Source organism: Papio anubis, chromosome 20 (assembly GCF_008728515.1).
Source record: "Papio anubis isolate 15944 chromosome 20, Panubis1.0, whole genome shotgun sequence".
Classification (NCBI taxonomy): Eukaryota; Metazoa; Chordata; class Mammalia; order Primates; family Cercopithecidae; genus Papio; species Papio anubis.
The window spans coordinates 30,331,930-30,351,972 of NC_044995.1; positions in this window are offsets into that span (position 1 = coordinate 30,331,930).

Below are 20,043 nucleotides of genomic sequence, written 5' to 3' on the forward strand. Positions count from 1 at the left end.
GAACATCAGAAGGAACAAACTCTGGACACACCATCTTTAAGAACTCTAACACTCACCATGAGGGTCTGCGGCTTCATTCTTGAAGTCGGCGAGATCAAGAACCCACCAGAAGGAACCAATTCTGGACACACCATGATGGCAGGTGCCTGTAATCCCAGTTAGTTGGTAGGCTGAGGTGGAAGAGTCGCTTGAACTCTGAAGGTGGAGGTTGTAGTGAGCCAAGATCATGCCACTATACTCCAGCCTGAGTGACAGAGCAAGACTCTGTCTCAAAAAGGAAAAAAAAAAAAAAAAGTACTTATTTAGTGTCAAATCCTGTGAGGTTTTTTAAGTGGAAACATGGACTTCAGGTTATTTTATTATTTTTATTTTTATTTTTTTTGAGCTGAAGTTTGGCTTTGTCACCCAGGCTGGTGTGCAATGGCATGATCTCACCTCACTGTAACCTCCATCTCCTGGGTTCAAGTGATTCTCCTGCCTCAGCCTCCCAATTAACCATAATTACAGGCGCCCGCCACCACCCCTGGCTAATGTTTGTATTTTTAGAAAAGACAGAGTTTCACTATGTTGGCCTGACTGATCTTGAACTCCTGACATCAGGTGATCTGCCCACCTCAGCCTCCCAAAGTGCTGGGATTACAGGCATGAGCCACAACACCCGGCCTATTATTTATTTTTTGAAAGGTTAGAGGGGGCTATCTTGTGTTGAAATCTCCTGTTGCCAGAAGAAAAATATAAATCTGGCCTGTTTTAGGATCTACCTATTTTCTTAAATTTTCAGTTTGATTATGTCACATTTAGCACAAGAGACTCATTTTGGTTTGGTTTGGTCTGTTTGGAACTAGTACACAAGCTCAGTTTAGAATGATGGACTCCAATAACTTTTGTTTTGTTTTGTTTTGTTTTGAGATGGAGCTTCACTCTGTCATCAGGCTGGAGTGGAGTGGCATGATCTCGGCTCACTGCAACTTCCGCCTCCTGGGTTCAAGCGATTCTCATGCCTCAGCCACCAGAGTAGCTGGGGTTACAGGCACTTGCCACCACACCAAGCTAATTTTTGTAGTTTTAGAAGAGACGGGGTTTCACCCGTTTGCCAGGATGGTCTCCATCTCCCGACCTCGTGATCCACCCTCCTCAGCTTCCCAAAGTGTTGGGATTACAGGTGTGAGCCAGCGTTCTGGCCAACTTTGTTTTTAAAATTCTCCCTTTTTGGTAAAGTTCTTACATAGGTCAGAGTGTGACCAAAACTCAGGGCCTTAGTGCCACTCTCAATATCCATTATTTAGGGTTTTTGCCCTTACAATGTTATTCATAGGTTATGGCGTCTTCATGGTCACATATGTCTTTGAGTTTCTGTCATTCCAGTTAAAGAGAGACCATTTGACATTCTAGAGATGACTGCATGTGAACCTTTATAACTTTTGAGAGAATACAGTGCAGTAGGGAGACTACTATTTTGATTATCAGGAGGATAATACCAAGAGTTGAAACCGGCTGGGCGCAGTGGCTCATTCCTGTAATATTAGCACTTTGAGAGGCCAAGGTGGGCAGATGAACTGAAGTCAGGAGTTCAAGAGCAGCCTGGTCAACATGGTGAAACCCAGTCTCTATTGAAAATACTGAAAACTAGCCAGGTGCAGAGGTACACGCCTGTAATCCCAGCCACTCAGCTGGCTGAGGAAGGAGAATCGCTTGAACCGGGGAGGCAGAGGTTGCAGTGAGCCAAGATTACACCACTGCACTCTGGCCTAGGCTACAGAGTGAGATTTCATAAAAAAAAAAAAAAAAAAAAAAAAAAGAAGAAGAGTTGAAACCATGCTTCTTAGCCAAGGCCCCCATGAACAACCAACAAAAATTAAATAGATTAAATAATTAGCTAGATAATGATCTACTCATTTCAACCAAGCAGCCTGTTCATTAATCCCCTACAACTGCATCTCTGTAATGCCCAATGTATTCTACCATGTGCAACTACAAGTATTAGCGACTGCAAAGGTAGTTCTCTGTTTATCCAGTAAGTAATCAAAAGAAATTATCTTATTTAGCACAACTTTAGTAACAACATCTAACACCCTTTTGCGTAACCATAGCCTTTACATTATAATCTGCTATAGAGCCCTATTTTGGGGGATAAATTTCTGATCATTGCTTCATTTACGCTTAGCCATGGAAAAAATGATCTAAGAAATGATGCTGGCTGGGCGCAGTGGCTCAAGCCTGTAATCTCAGCACTTTGGGAGGCCGAGATGGGTGGATCACGAGGTTAGGAGATCGAGACCATCCTGGCTAACACGGTGAAACCCGTCTCTACTAAAAAATCCAAAAAACTAGCCGGGTGAGGTGGCAGGCGCCTGTAGTCCCAGCTACTCAGGAGGCTGAGGCAGGAGAATGGCCTAAACCTGGGAAGCAGAGCTTGCAGTGAGCTGAGATCTGGCCATTGCACCCCAGCCTGGGCGACAGAGCGAGACTCCATCTGAAAAAACAAAAAGAAATGATGCCCATTCAGAAGAGTAATGGCCTGCTGGCAATGCTCTTTAACCCATTCTGAATAAGTTATTTTTCACTTATGAAGTAGGTTAAAAGTAGTGGATCAATATTCTGTTTCTGATATTATGAGGCAACAAATGTTTCATTAAAACTTCTCACCCACATTAGCCCTTCATCTTTTACCTATCAAGGTGAAAGTTTTTTGTATATAATGTTGGCAGCAAAATTCTCTACATATAAGTGTACCCCATGAGTGCATATAAGAGATTCCTTTTTTATTTCTGTTGTTCGTAGAGTCATCATATACATGAGTCCACATTTGACTGGTGGCTGTATCCACATGTGATAATCACAATTCCAACTGTGAACTGTGTTCATGAGTCAGATTCAGGATCTTACCAGCAGGCTGTGTCTATGTGAGAGAGTGACAGTTATAACTGTTGCCTGGGTGTGCATATGAGAGTCACAATCTCACCTCTGTGCTGAGCCCTGTTACAATACTATCTGTACACTCGAGTGCTTTATGCAGTATGAGTAAGTGATGCAATCCTTTTTGATATTCATACAATTAGGAAACCCAGGACATTACTGGTTGCCCTAACGTTGGCTATGAAAGTTGCAATATCTCCAATTAGCTGAGTCCAGGTACAAGAGTCTTCCTCATCCCTGTTAGCTGGGCATACGTATATGTCACAATTCCACCTGGGAGCAGAGACCAGGCTAGAGCATCACATCCCCTGGGTGCTGGACCAGAAATATTTCACAGTTCCCCCATGGGCAGGACCCAGGCAAGACAGTCACATCACCTAAATGCTGGGCCTAGTGAAATGTCACAATGACCCCTGTGGGCAAGGCATAGAGAAAGAGTCACATTACCTGGGTGCTCAACCCAGTGATATGGTCCAGGCTTTCCTGTGGGGAATGCACAGGCAGAAGAAGACAGTCACATCATCTAGGTGATGAACCCAGAGATATGTCAAAAAGTCCTCTGTGAGCAAGGCTAAAGCAGGAGAGTCACATCACCTAGGTGCTAGACTCAGCAATATGTCATAATTTGCTCTATATGCAGGGCCCAAGCAGGAGAGGAGAGTCACATTATCTAGGTACTGGGTCCAGTTATATGTCACAATACCTTTCTATGAACATTGCTCATGTGGTAAAATCGCATTATCGTAATGTTGGGCACTGCAATATGTCACCATGCCCCCTGTATGCAGAAGCCAAAAAGGAGAGGATATTCACTTCACCTGGGTGCTGAACACAGTGATAAGTCACAATCCCTAAGGTGGGCAGGGGCCAGATATGGGAGGAGAGTCGTATCACCTGGTGTTGGGCCACAGTGCTCCCAGTGTGTAGCAACCAGGCAGGAGAAAAGATTCACACGACTAATGTGCTGGGCCCAGCAATATGTCAAAATCTCCTTTGAGGGCAGCACCCAGGAAGGAGAGTTACATCACCTAGATTCTTGACTCAATTCATGTCACAACACCATCTAAGGGCTTGGCCTACACAGACGAGTGGAATTACTCAAATGCTAGACAAATGGGTATGTAAAAATCACACATGCAAGAAGGTCCTGTGGTTAGATTTACAATTCTGCACACGTCCCAGCTTTAGGCATGAGAGTCAACATCTCCTGTGAGTTATGTGCAAGTACAGGACTCATAATTTCAATGATACATTGGATCTGTGCATGAGAGTCCCAATCCCACCCAAGGACTGTGCCCTGGTATGAAAGTCACAGGCTCACGGGCATGTTGAATTCTTTCCCAAGAGTCATCAACCTACCTGTGGATGAGATCCATGTATGAGAGTGACAATTTTAACTTTCAACTGCCTCTTAGTGTCAGATTCAGAACCTTAAAGGTGAGCAGTATCCATCTGGGAGCGTGACAACTTTTACTTTTTGGTGGGTGTGCATACAAGAATCACAGTCCCACCTGTGTGATTGGCACTGTTACGATACTCTGTATACCACTCAAAGGCTTTGTATAATGTTCCTGAGAGTCACAGTCTGCTCTGAGACTCTTGTGCTGGTATGATCCATGATTGTACCGTTGCCCTAAGCACGGGTATTAGAGTCAACCTCTCTCTAATTTGCTGCATCCAGGTATTAGAGTCATCATTGCGGCTATCAGATGGGTCCAGAAGTGAGTCACTATCCTACCTGTGGTTAGATCCACATATTCCAGTCACAATTCCAACTGTGAACTGCATTTACATGTGAGATATGGGACTTTAACAGTGTGCTAAAGACTTGTGTGGGGGTAAAATTTCTAACTATTGGCTGGGTGTGCATTTGAGAGTCAAAATTTCACCTGTGTGCTGGGCTTTGTTATGACACTCTCTGTACTAACTGAAAGCTTTATACAATTTGCATGAATATTGTACTTTTCTCTGACCTTCACACAAGTAACAGAAGAAGACCTTACCTGTTGCCCTAAACCTAGCAGAGAAAATCAATATTTCTCCTGTTTTGTGGGTTGAGGTATGAGTGTCATCATTGCACCAGTGAGCATGTCCCAGGTGTATGTCACAATCCCACCTGTAGGTAGGAACCAGGCGGAAGAGTCACATCACTTGGATGCTAGGACAGGAATATGTCAATCTGCACTATGAGTGGGATCAAGAAAGAAGAGAGTCACATCAACTGGGATCTGGGCCTAGTGATATGTCACAATCTTTCATGTCGGCAGTTCCCAAGCAGAAGAGGACAGTCACATTACTTAGAAGATGAGCCCAGTAATATGTAACAACGCCCACTGTGGGCAAGGCCCAGGCTACAGAGGATTGTCGCATTATCCTGGTTTCAGCAATATGTTGTAATTCCCATGGTTAGCAGGGCTTAGCAAAAGAAGTGAGTAACAAAATTTATGTGCTAGGTTAAACAATAGTTTAAAATCCCTTCTATTGACAGGGGGCAGACAACAGAGAAGACTCAAATTACCTAGGCGCTGGGTCCAACAACATGTCATAAGTTCTTCTGAGGGTGAGATCCAGGCAGAAGAGAAGAGTCATTTAACTTATATAATTGGTCCAGAAATATGTCACAATGTCTCATGTGGGGAGAACTACAACAGAAGAAGCACATCACCTAGGTGCTGGGCTCAGTGATATGACACAATCGTTCCTGTAGGGAAGGCCTAGGCACAAGAGGAGAGTCATATCACCTAGGTGCTGGATTCAGAAATATGTCACAGTTACTTCTAAGGGAAAGGTTCAGGCAGATGAGAAGAGTCATATTACCTACTTGCTTGGCCTCAGTATATGTTACAGTCCCATCTGTGGGCTGGGCTCAGGCAGGAAACTAAAATCACTCAGGGTATGGGCAAAAACATATGCCACAATCGCACCTGCAGAAAGATTCAGAGATGAGATAAACAATCCCAAATACGTCTAGCTCTAGGGATAATAGTCAAGACCTTCTGAGTGTTGGGTCTTAAGTATGTGAGTCAGAATCTCAATGATAGACTGGATTTGTGCATGAGAGCCTCAATTCTTAGATTGTGTCCTGGTAAAAGAGTCACAGCCTCACCGGTGTGTTGAATCTTGCTCCAACATTCACTATCTCATCTGTGGGCCTGATCCTTATATGAGAGTCACAATTCCAACTTTCAATTCCTTTGAGTGTGAGATTCAGAACCTCAACAGTGGACTGTGGCTATTTAAGGGGGTGAAAATTCTTACTGTGAACTGGGCGTGCATATCAGAGTCACTATCTCACCTGTGCACTGGGTCCTGTTACCACACTCTTGGTCCCACCCAAGGGCATTATATGGTATGCCTGAGAGTCACAATCCACTCTTGGATCTATGTGCTGGTATAAACTCATGATCTTACCCATTGTCCTAAGCCCAGGAATGAGAGCTAATATCTCTCTTATTGGTTAGATCCAGGTATGAGAGTTCTCACTGTGCCTGTGAGTTGGGTACAGAAATGAGTCACCATTCCACCTGTAGCCAGATCCACATATGACAGTCCCAGTTTCAACTGTGAACTGCATCCACATGTGATCCTCAGGACCTCACCAGTAGTCTTTGTCCATTTGTGAGAATGACAGTCCTCACTGTTGGCTGAGTGATCCTATGAGAATCACAATTTTAACTTTGCACAGGGACCTGTTATGACACTCTGTACCACTGGAAGGGATCACACAATATACATGACTTTTATAATCTTCTGTGACTTTCATACAAGTAGAAAGCCCAGGACCTCACCCATTGTTTGAAGGCTAACTGTGAGAGTCAACATGTCTCCTATTGGCTAGGTCCAGGTATGCAACTAATCACTGTGTCTCTGAGCTGGGTCCAGAAATCAGTCACTATTCAGCCTATTCCCAGATTTACATACGACAGTCAGAATTTTAACTGTGGACTGCATCTGCGTGTGAGGTTCAGGACATCACTAGTATGCTTCTTTCATGTTTGGAAAAGACAATCCTAATTGTTGGCTTGGTATGCCTGTGAGAAGTCACAATCTCACCAGTATGGTAGACCCTATTACTGCATTCTCTGTAGCACACAAAGCATTTATAGGTTATGCATAATTTTTTTTTTTTTGAGATGGAGTCTCGCTCTTGTCACCCAGGCTGGCGTGCAATGACATGATATCAACTCACTGCAACCTCTGCCACCCGAATTCAAGCGATTCTCCTGCCTCAGCCTCCCAAGTAGCTAGGATTATAGCTGCATGCCACCACACCCAGTTAATTTTTTGTATTTTGAGTAGAGATGGAGTTTCACCATATTGGCCAGTTTGGTCTCGAACTACTGACCTCAGGTGATCCACCCTCCTTGGCCTCCCAAAGTGCTGGGATTACAGGTGTGAGCTACCGCGCCTAGCCAGTTATACATACATTTTATAAACCTCTGTGACCTTTCTAAAAATAGGTGATCCAGGACCCTACCCACTGTCCAAAATACAGCTAAGAGAGTCAAAACTACTCTTACTGGCTGGGTTCCCATACAAGCTTGACTGTAATGCCTAAAAGTTTGAAAATGCATATGTCAAAATTTAACCTCTATGAATGGACTGGGCAAGAGATTCAGATCACTTGAATGCTGGACCAAAAATATGTCAATGTCCACTCTGTGGGCAGGGCTCTTGCAGTAAAGTCACATAACCTGGGTACTGGGCTCAGCAGTATTTCACAGTGCCTTCTGTGAGCAGGGTTCAGGCAGGAAAGTCACATTATCTGCATGAAGGGCACAGCAATATGTCACAATCCACCCTGTGTAAAGGGCCCAGGCAGGAGAGAATAATTATATAACCTAGGTGATCAGTCCAGCAATATGTCACAATTCTCCCTGAGGACAGGGTCTATGCAGGAGAGTAAAATACCTTAGATGCTTCGACCAGGCATATGTCACAATTCCATTTTGGGGCTTTAACCAGGCAGGAGAGTCAAATCATTCAGGTGCTAGACAAAGGTCCAGTCACGCCTGCAAGCAGGTCCAGAAATAAGGTTCAAAATTCCATACATTTTCTGGCTCCAGGTATGAAAGTCAAGACCTCTTTTAAGTTGGGTCCAAGTACATGAGTCACAATCTTAATGGTAGACTGTATCCCTGCATGAAGACACAATTTCAAATGCAAACTGAGTCTCAATATCTGAATCACAGCCTCACAGGTGTGCTGAATCCCGGTCATTGAGTCACCATTCTACCTGTGGACCAGATCCATGTATGAGAGTCACAATTCCAACTTTTGACTACCTCCATGTGTGAGATTCACAGCCTCAACAGCTGATCGTTTCCATGTGGGAGGGTGGCAATGTTTACTGTTGGCTGAGTGTGCATAGGAGAGTCACACTTTTACCTGTGTTCTCAAAAGTAGGCCCTGTTCATGTGTGAGGGTGACAATTCTAATGGTTCACAGGGTGTGCCTATGAGAAACACTGTATCATTTGTGTGTTGGGCCATATGATGACACTTTATGTACCACCCAACTACTTTATACCATATGCAAGAGAGTGGTAATTTGATATTCTTTTTTTTTTTTTTGGGACGGAGTCTCTATCTGTCACCCAGGCTGGAGTGCAGTGGTGCGATCTCGACTCACTGCAACCTCCACCTCCTGGGTTCACTCCATTCTCCTGCCGAGTAGCTGGAACTACAGGTGCCTGCCACAACGCCCGGCTAATTTTTTGTGTTTTTGGTAGAGACGGGGTTTCACCATGTTAGCCATGATGGTCTCAATCTCCTGACCTCGTGATCTGCCTGCCTCGGCCTCCCAAACTGCTGGGATTACAGGCCTGAGCCACTGCACCCGGCCAATTTGATATTCTTTTTATGGAAACAGGACACCCAGGATCCTACCTGTTTCTCTAAACCCAGCTAGAAAAGACAGTATATCTCTTATTGGCTGGTTTGACATATTAGAGTCATCATTGCACCTATCATCTGAACAAAGAGGTATGTCACAATCCCATCTGTGGATAGGAAGTAAGCAGGAAGTAATCCCATCTGTGGATAGGAAGTAAGCAGGAAGTAATCCCATCTGTGGATAGGAAGTAATCTGTGGATAGGAAGTAAGTTTTGAGTAAGTAAGTTTTGGGTAAGTAAGTGTGTCACAGTCACCCTAGATGGCAGGGGTCAGTTATGAGAGGAGTCACATCACATAGGTGCTGGGCCAAGTGATATATCACAGTCCTCTCTGTCAAAAGGTCCTAGGAAGAAAACAAGAGTCATATCATCTAGGTGATGGGCCTAAAGATATGTCATAATAACCCCGGTGAGCAGGGACCAGAAAGAAGAATTACATCACCTGTGTGCTGAGCCCAGTGAGAAGTCACTCTCCCTTTTGTGGGCATGGCCCAGGCAGAAGAGGACAGTCACCTATGTCCTGAGCTCAGAGATATATCACAATCTCTCCTATGCTAAAAGCCCAGGTAAAAGAGTAAAGTTACATCAAATTGTTGACGGTCCCAGAGCAGAGATAAGTCACACTGCCCCCTGTGGGCAGGATTCAGGCAAGAGCTGGACATCACCTTGGTGCTGGGCTCAGCAATACATCACAATGCCTTTCAAGGGCAGGGCCAAAGCAGAAGAAAAACATCACCTTGATGTTGAGCCCAGTGATATGTCACAATCTCCCCTACAGGCAGAACCTAAAAAGAATAGTCATATCAGCTAGGTGCTGGGCCTATGAATCAGTCAAAATCCCCCTGGTGAACAGAGACCATGCAGGAAAAGACTTATATCACCTGAGTAATAGGTGCAGAGATATGTCACAATTCCCTCTGTAGGCAGAGCCCAGGCAAGAGAGTTACATGACCATAGTGTTGGATGCAGCAATATACCACAATGGCATATCTGGGCAGGGCACAGGCAGAAGAGTCTCAAAGCCTGGGTACTGGGTTCAGTGATACATCACAAAGCCCCACTGCAGACAGCACCAAGGCAGAAAAATATAATTTCATCACCTAGCTGCTGGGTCCAGTGATATGTGACAATCACATCTGTGGCCTTGGGTCAGGCAGGAGAGTGAAATCACCTGGGTGCTGGGCAGAATCTTATGCCACAATTACACCTGCAAGAAAGTCCACAGATATGATTAACAGTCTCCCAAATGTCCTGGATTTAGGTATGACAGTCAACATCTGTATGTCAGGTAAAAGTATGTGAGTCACAGTCTCAATCGTAGACTGGACGATTGCATGGGAGACTCAATTCCTCCTGCAAACTGTGTCCCCTTGGTGGAGTCGCAGCCTCTAAAGTGTGTTTATCTTGGTCTTAAGAGTCATCAACACACCTGTGGACAGAATCCATGTGTGAGAGTCAAATATTCAACTTGTGAGTTCTTCTGAGTGTGAGGTTTAGAACCTCAACTGAGGGCTGTCATGTGGAAGGACAACAGTTTTTACTGTCATCTGCATGTGACTATGTGTGTCACAATTTCACCTGTGTGCTGGGTCTTGTTAGCACAATCTCTGTACCACTTGATGAATTTATATGATATACATTAAAGTGGCATTCCACTCTGAGACCTTTATGCTGGTATGGAGCAATGACTGTACCTGTGAAATTAAGCCCAGGTATGAGAGTCAACATCTCTCCAAGTAACTGGGTTTATATAGAACAGTTCTCCCCTGCCTATTAGCTAGGTTTAGAAATGAATAACCATCTCAACTGTGGCTGGATGTTTACATGTGACCATCACAATTCCAACTTTGAACTGCATCTGTGTGTGAGAGTCAGGACCTCAGAAGTGTGCTCTGTTTACTTGTGAGAGTATCAATATGTGATATTGTGATAATGCTCCTGTGGGCAGGACCCATGCAGGAAACTCACATGACCTAGACATTGCACCCAGACATGTCACAATAGCAATGTATGTACAGCCCAGGGAGGAGAGGAGCATTACAAAACATAGGCCCAGTGATACATCACAATTTCTTATTAGGCAGAGCCCAAGCAGTAGAGAAGAGTCATATCACCTAGTTGCTGGGTTTGACAACATAAAACACTACCCCCTAAGAAGAAGATTAGGCAAGAGAGTCATATCACCTAGGTGATGGGTTCAGATATGTTATAATGCCCCCAGGTGAGCAGGGCTAAGGAAGAAAAGGAAAGTCACGTAAACTAGGGCCAGGGCCAACCTATATGTGACAATCACTCCAGTGGGGAGCACCCAGGCATGAGAAGAGAATCATATCACATATGAGCTGGGCCCAGCAATATGTCACAATCTCCACTGTGAACAAGTCTGAAAATAGGAAGAGTCACATCAACTAGGTGATGAACTCAGAAATATGTCAAAATGATTTCTGTTGGCAAAGACCAGGCAAAAAAAATTGCATCATGTGTGCTGGGCTTAGTGATAAGTCATTATCCCTTCTGTGGGCATGGTCCAAGCAGAAGAAAAAAGCCATGTTACTTAGCTGCTGGGCCCAGAGTTATGTCACAATATCTTCTATGGAGAAAGCCTAGGCAAGAAAGAAGAGTCACATCAAATAGTTCATGAGCCCAGAGGTACATTGCAATGCCCCTTGTTAATGGGGTCCAGGCAGAAAACTCACATCAATCTGCTGTTGGGATTGGCAATATGTCACAATGCTTTTTGAGGGCAGAGCCAATGCAAAAGAAGAACATCACCTTGGTGTTGGAACCAACGATGTCATAATCTTCCCCATGAGCAAAACCTAGAAAGAAGAGAAAAACCACATCAGCTAGTTGCTGTGGCTAGCAATCTCCTTCAATACTCCCTGTAAACAGGAACCCCTCAGGAAGAGAGTCGCATCACCTGTGTGACGGGCACAGAGATATGTCACAATACTTCTGGTAGGCAGGACCTAGGCAAGAGAGTTACATGACATGGGCATTAGACCCAACAATATGTCACAATGGCCCATGTAGGCAAGGGACAGGCAGGAGAGTCACATAACCTGGTTATGGTTCCCCTATGTTAGCTGCAGTAATATGTCAGAGTGCTTCCTGTGGGGAGCGCCAAGGCAGGAGAATAAATTTACATCATCTAGATCCTGGGTTCAGCGATGTGTCACAATCCAATCTGCGGGCTGAGCCCAGGCAGGAGAGTCAAAAAACTCAGGTGCTGGACAGAGGCGAATGTCACAATCACAGCTGCAGGAAGGTCCATAAATGAAATTAACCATCCTGCACATGTCGAGGTTCCACGTATGAGAATTAACACCTTCTTTATGTTGCATCTATGTTCAGGAGTCACAGTCTCAACTGTGGACTTGATCTGTGCACGAGACCTTCCATCCATCCTCTAGACTGTGTCTCTTTAGTGACTCACAGTCTCTCAAGTCTCAGGGGTGCTGAATCTTGGTCTGAGAGCCACCAGCTTATCTGTACACTGGATTCAAGGATGAAAGTCAATTTTTCAATTTTTGAAACTTCTGTTGGTTTTGAGATTCAGAATCTCAACAGTGGGTTGTGTTCATGTGGAGGGATGACAATCATTACTGTCAGCTGGGTTTGCACGTGAGTGTCACAATCTCACCTGTGTGCTGAGATCTGTTAGGACATAATCTCTCCTACTTGAGGGCTTTACACTGTATGCATAAGAGTTGCTGGCCGGACGTGGTGGCTCAAGCCTGTAATCCCAGCACTTTGGGAGGCTGAGGAAGGCAGATCACCTGAGTTCGTGAGTTCAAGACTAGCCTGACCAATATGGAGAAACCCCATCTTTACTAAAAATACAAAATTAGCTGGGTGTGGTGGCACATGCCTGTAATCCCAGCTACTCGGGAGGATGAGGCAGGAGAATCACTTGAACCCAGGATGCGGAGGTTGTGGTGAGCTGAGATCGCACCATTGCACTCCAGCCTGGGCAACAAGAGCAAAACTCTATCTCAAAAAAAAAAAAAAAAAAAGAGAGAGAGTTACAATCTGGTCTGAGAACTTTATGTTGGTATGGACCCATGATCATACCCTGAGCTGTGGCCCTAAGCTCAGGTATGAGAGTCAATATGTCTCCAGTTGGCTGAGTCTAGATAAGAGATTTCTTACCTGACTATGAGCTGCAGGAAGCTCATAGCCATTGAGCCATGTGTGAATATCTAGTCATTTCAACTCTGGCTGGATATTAACGTATGACAATCACAATTTCAACTGCAGACCGTATCCACTTATGAGATTAAGAACCTCAGCAGTGAGCTCTGTATATGTGTGTGTGTGGGGGGGTTCCAATCCTAAGGGTTGCTGTGTTGTGCATATGAGAAACACAACCTCAACTGTGTGTCAGGCTCTGTCATGACACTCTCTGTACCACCCAAGAGTTTTGCACAATATGCAAGCGAATGCCAATTCTGCATGGTCTTTACAAAAAGAAGACCCAGAAACTCATCTGTTCGCCAAAGCCTTGCAAAGAGACACAGACTCTCTGCTACTGGCTGGTTAAAAGGAGACACTTATATCACTTGGATGCAAGGCCCAGTGATATGTCACCATGCGGGGCAGCACCAAGGCAGGAGTATGGAGTCACATCACCTATTTGCTGGGTTCAGCAATATGTCACAATTGCAACTATGAACTGGGCCCAGGGAGGATAGTCAAATTAAATTACTCAAGTACTGAGCAGAGGCATGTGTCACAATCACACCTGGATGGTTTAGAAATTAGATTAACAATTTCACACATGCCCCAGTTCTAAATTTGAGAGTCAACATCTCCTGTATGTTGGGTCTAAGTACAAGAGTCACAATCTCAATGGTGCACTTGATTTGTTTGTGAGAGTCTCAATTTCTTGTGCAGACTGTGAATGCTCACTGGAGCCACAGACTCACAGGTGTGTTGGATAGAGGTCTGGGCGTCACCAACTCACCTTTGAACCAAATCCACATATGAGTCAGTTTTACAACTTTTGACTGTTTTCACAAGGAAAACTTGGGACCTCAACAGTGGGCTGTGTTCACATGGAAAGGTGACAAGTTTTGCTATTGGCTGGGTGTGCATGTGAGCCTCACAGTCTTACCTGTGTGCTGGGCTCTGCTAAGACTCTCAATACCACCCAAGAGCTTTCTACACTATTAATGAGAGTTGCAAACCACTCTGTGACCTTCATGATGGTATGGACCCATGATTGTACCTGTGGTTCTAAGCCCAGGTATGAGAGTCAACATCTCTATAACTGGCTGGTTCCAAATAAAAGAGTTCTCACCTGTTGAGGAGCCAGGTTAGAAATGAGTCACCATCTCAAGTTCAGCTGGACGTTCAACTATGACAATCACAATTTCAACTGTAGACTGCATCCACGTGTGAGATTCAAGACCTTACCAATAGGCTCCGTCCATGTGTCAGGTGACAATCCTAATAGATGATGCGGTGTGTATACAAGAAATGCAATATCACCTGTGTGCTGGGCCCTGCCATGACACTCTCTGTACCACCAAGGGTTTATATGATATACGAGAGTGGTAATCCACTATGACCTTCATACAAGGAGGAGACCCAGAATCTTATGTATTTCCCTAAGCCTAGCTTTGAAAGACAGTATGTCCCCTATTTGTTGATTTGAGGTATGAGAGTTATCTCACCTATGAGCTAAAAAATATGTATATATTTTACAATCCCACCTGTGCATAGAGTTTGTGAGCAAGAGAGTCACATCATTTTGGTGCTAGGCCAGAGATACGTCACTATCTTTTCTCACGGCAGAAACTAGAAAGAAGAGTCATGTCACCTGGGTGCTTGGCCAGAGATACGTTACATTCCTGTTCTGAAAGGGGGGCACAGGCAGCAGAGTCACAGCACGTGGGTGCTGTGCCCAGTGATATGTCACAAGACTCCCTGTGAACAGGACCCAGGAAAAGAAAACACATCACCCTTGTTGCGGAGTCAAATGTTATGTCACAATCTTTCCTGTTGGCAGGATGCAGGCAGCAGAGGAGAGTCACATCTCCTAGGTGATGAATACAGAGATATGTCATGAGGCTCTTGAGAATGGTAGGGCTAACACCCTGTTTACAGGGCATAGACAGGTGCCTCCCATCTTCTAGGTGTTTGGTCTAGTCATATGTCACAGTACTCAAAATACGTGGGGCCTACGTGAAATACAAGAGTCACATTACCTAGGTGCTAGGCCCAGGGATATGTCAGCATCCCACATTTTGGCAGGGGCCTGGCAGAGAAGAAGGACACATCACCTAAACCATAAATGTAAAAATATATCATAGCCAGGCACAGTGGCTTATGCCCGTAATTCCAGCACTTTGGGAGGCTGAGGTGGGCGGATCACTTGAGGCCAGGAGCTCAAGACCAGCCTGGCTTACATGGCAAAACTGCATCTCTACTAAAAATACAAAAAATTTAGCTGAGCATGGTGGTACACGACTATAATCCCAGGTATTCCGGAGGCTGAGGCACGAGAATCACGTGAATCCAGGAGGCCTAATGATTACGTTCAAGGCCAAATAGCAAAATGTGTTTGCTTTTAATCTATTTTCTCTATATATAAACATTGCAAGTCAAGAGTATGTACAGATATGAAGACTTAGAGTTTTCTTCTCCTCCAGACCTATCATCCTTTGTTCCCTGTCTGATCTCTGGAAGGAAGGTGGGCTACTTGTGGTTAATTTATTCCTGCTGCCCTCTGCTCTTCCTACGGCCACTATCTTTTCCATCCTCGAAACTGAAGAGAGATGTTAGGAAGAGGCCCTTCCTTCACACTGGCAGAATAAATTTGTTCAGGCCCTTCACCTGCCTAACATCAGAGGCGCACTTCATGTGTGGCTCCTGAGTGCCTGGAATGTGACTCGGTCTACACTGTGATGTGCTGGAAAGGCAAAAAACAGACTTAGTAGCCCATGTGCGGTGGCTCACGCCTGTAATCCCAGCACTTTGGGAGGCCGAAGCGGGTGGATCAACTGAGGTAGGGAGTTCCAGACCAGTCTGACCAACATGGAGAAACCCCGTTTCTACTAAAAATACAAAAATTAGCTGGGCATGGTGGCAGACGCCTGTAATCCCAGCTACTCAGGAGGCTGAGGCAGGAGAATTGCTTGAATCCAGGAGGTGGAGAACCAAGTTCGTGCCATTGCACGCCAGCCTGGGCAACAAAAGCGAAACTCCATCTCAAAAAAAATTCTCCCCCAAAAAATTCCAGACTTGGTTCCAATGATATAGTTCCAACTATATACATGCTATATTAATAATTACACATTGCTCATATAGTAATATTTTGGATATATTGGGTTACAGTCAGTTTGACCTGTTTCTTCTTTCTTTTTAAAGTTTGGCTACTAGAAAATTTAAAATTCACATTTGGCTCACATTCTATTTTAGAAGATTGCCTCTTTTTTTTTTTTTGACGGAGTTTAGTTTTGCTCTTGTTGCCCGGGCTGGAGTTCAAAGGGATCTCGGCTAAATGCAACTTCCGCCTCCTGGGTTCACCTATCTCAGCCTCCCAAGTAGCTGGGATCACAGGCACCTGCCACCACACCGGGCTAATTTTTGTATTTTTAGTAGAGGCAGAGTTTCATCATATTGGTCAGGCTGGTCTCGAACTCCTGATCTCAGGTGATCTGCCGGTCTCGGCCTCCCAAAGTGCTGGGATTACAAGTGTCAGCCACTGCACCCGGCCATGATTACCTCCTTCTTAAAATCTCAGGCTGCCTGATCAAAAAACCAGAAGCCAGGAAGGTCAGGAAAGCTGAAATTTTAAAATAATTGTTTTTTTTTTTTTTTCGTGAATAACCATATAGCGTATTTTTTTCTTTATTTTTTTGAGACAGTCTTACTCTGTCGCCCAGGCTGGAGTGCAATGGTGCGATCTCGACTCACTGCAACCTCTGCCTCCCGGGTTCAAGAGATTCTCCTGCCTCAGCCTCCCGAGTAGCTGGGACTACAGGCGTGAGTCACTGCGCTCGGTCATATAATGTATTGTGTATAAACGCATATGACCTTACACACAAGGTTAAATTCAAATACCTCTGGGTCGGGCCTGGCTTATCTCAGGGAGGAAGCCCTGCCTGAAAAGGCTGCATCTTAGGCTGTCACTCTTCATTCAGTCTAGCCTCAGATCACGTCTCCTGTCACTCAGGGTCTAAAGGGGCGGGGCCTTAAACGTTACCCAATCAGGGGCGCTGGGCTGGAAACCGTCCAATCAGACACGAAGCTGGAGCGGACAGGGCGGCTTCCGGGTTTGGCGGGGACTTTGTCTCTCGCTTCAGTCAGAGCTGCAGGTCTCGTCTTCCCTGGTCTGTGTCCTCTTCTCCTAGAGGCCCAGCCTCTGTGGCCCTGTGACCTGCAGGCGTTGGGAGATCCCCAGCTAAGACGCCAGGTCCCCCTGGAAGCCTAGAAATGGTGAGAGTGCCGGGTCCGACATCCCGGGAGAGGGGAAGGGGCTGTGGCGGGACTCGGGCCTCTTCGCAGTCAGCTCCACAATCAGCCCGAGTTTTCCTTGGCTAGCTCGGCCTCAGTCCCCCTCAGCCATAAGATGGCGGCTGCCCTGACAGCCGGGACCCCGGGCGTCCTGTCTCTTCCCTGCACAGTGACTGCCCTGGCCTGGAGCCGTCTCTCGGCGGCTCAGCATCTGCAGCGCCGCGTCTCCCCAGATTGTGCAGGGACCACGGGAGGGTAGATAGGGGAGAATCCTGACCCGGGGTGCGGGGTTCGTGAATGGGAAGAGCTTTGGTCTGTGGGGTTCTGAGTCTCTCTTTTCTCTATTAAAATGTAGTTGTAGTTACTAAAGACAGAAGACTCTGAATGAAGAGTGATTCGGCCCCGCGAAGGGTTTGGCTGCCTTGTAATCTCTAGCACTTTGGGAGCTGAGCGGTGGATCACGCTTGGCGTCAGAGATCTAGACGACCCTGGCCACACATGGCACCCCACTCTCTACTACAAAATTACAAAATTAGCCGGCATGGCAGGCCACGGCCTTTAATCCCCAGCTTACTCAGGGAGGCTGAGGTAGAGAATCAGCTTTGAACCAGAAGTCAGAGGCTGCAGGAGCCTGCCACTCACTGCACTCCAGCCTGGCGCATAGAGCCAGACCTGGCCCCAAAAAAAAAAAAAAAAAAAAAATTGTAGAGTACCCAGCTGACGGTTTGCTATCAGCCCAAAGGCAGTGGGACTAAAGAAAAAATCTCTTTATAAGGCGCGATAAAGAAAGAACTCAAATCTGGTCAAGGGTTTGCCTAGATCTGCAGCACTCTGGGAGGCGCCGCAGACGGGTGGGATCACGAGGTCAGAAGATCGAGACCATCCTGGCGACACGGTGGAAAACCTCGGTTTCCTACTTTAAAAAATACAAAACCAGCCAAGGATGCCATGCCTCTGCAGTCCCAGCTACTCGGGGAGGCTGAGGCAGGAGAATGCGGAAACTGCTGTGAGCGCTGAGCCTGGCAAGTGAGCTGGGAGATCCCTGCCACTGCACTCCAGCCCGGCGCATGGAGCAGGACCTGGCCCAAAAAAAAAATCAAATTCACAATTGGTTAGGTAGCAGCTGTGCATAGTTTCAATTCCAGCGACCAAGGTGGACATTTCCTTTGTTATGTAATCAGGGGAGGTTAATTGGTAGTTTCCAGGCTGCCTAAGCCTCACCTTTAGATTTCTAATTTAGTAATTTATAAAAATATCGTGATTTGTGAGGCTAGGCGCAGTGGGTTTTACTTCCTTGTAATCCTGTTTCTTGGGGCCCAGGCATATGGATCACCTGAGGTCGGAGGCTGAGACTAGTTTGTCAATATGGAGATTGTTCTCTACTAAAATACAAAATTATTCAGAGACATACCAGATCCCAGCTACTGAGTTGAGGCAGGAATCGCTTGAATCCAGGAGGTGATGGCGCAAGTGAGCCGACAGCACTCCAGCCCAAGTAAGAGCGAAACCCATCCTGAAATGTCGCCACGCATCGAGCCAACTCTTTTCGAGATCTAAGGTCTCACCCAGGCTGGCTTGGCCGATCCCCGGCCTACCGCAAGCCCTCCCCAGGTTCACGCCATTCTCCCCGCCCACCTTGTGCAGCTGGGACTAAGGTGCTCACCACCACGCCTGGCCAAGGTTTACTTTTAGTAGAGACGGGCTCTCTACCATGTTAGCTGATGGTCTCTGATCTCCTGATTCTCTTTGATCTCGCTTCTGCCTCTGGCCTCCTGGAAGTGCTGGATTATGGTATTTGAGCTTACTGTCATACCGGGCGAAGTTGTTAAATTTCTTTTGAAGTAGGAAATCCAGGGTTTGTTTCACTGTAGTCTAGTTGCCTGCCACTTTATTTTCAAGGCTTCAGGAGACTAATTCTTCAGCTGATTTTTTCTCTTTTTGAGAGAGAGAGCCTGCATTCTCTGTCCCCTAGGTGGAGTGCAGGCGCTGATTTCTTGCCCATTGCATGTAACCTCCAAATTTCTCAGGTCTGCTTTCCCCTGTCCCATCCTCCGGAGGAAAGCTGGGATTACAGGAACCTGCCTGGCCATGCCTAGGCTTTCAATTCATTGCATTTTAGTAGAGACGAGGTTTCGCTGCATTAGGCTGTCTTGGGAAGTCCTAACCCTCAGGGTGCATCCACTTTGCCTCATTCTCCTCTTAAGTGTTGAGATTTTCATAGTATGTTGAGCCACAGCCTTTATTTTTCTCTATGATTTTGTACGTGGTCCTAAGTAGAGTCTCTGGTTTTATTACCTTACCTATGGTTTCTAATTATTTCTAGCGACCCGTGGTTTTCTGTAAAATAGTAATAATAAAATATTTAAATTTTAGGTTTCTTCCGACAATTTTGTTCAGCTTTCCCTGGAATTCCTTACGCATCAAATTATCAACTTTTTCGACCGAGCATTTTTTATTTTCTGATGATTTTTTTTTTTTTGATGTCTCGGCCTGTTCGCCTGGTTCGGCGATTCCGTTCATTTCCAACGTGAAAAACCTTTCAGTTCTCGAGTAGTTGATTGTATTATATCACAAGCAAATCCTCTCTCGCTAATTTCGTACTTTTAGTAGAGACGGATTGAAATCTGGATTCTCCTGATTTGTGGGATGTTTTAAAGTGTTGGATTACAGGCGAGCCACCAATTTGGTATCTTTGGCACGTTTTAATTAATCATTTTGATGTACCCATTGGATGGCACTTTAAAATATTTACTTTCGGCCGGGCGCGTGG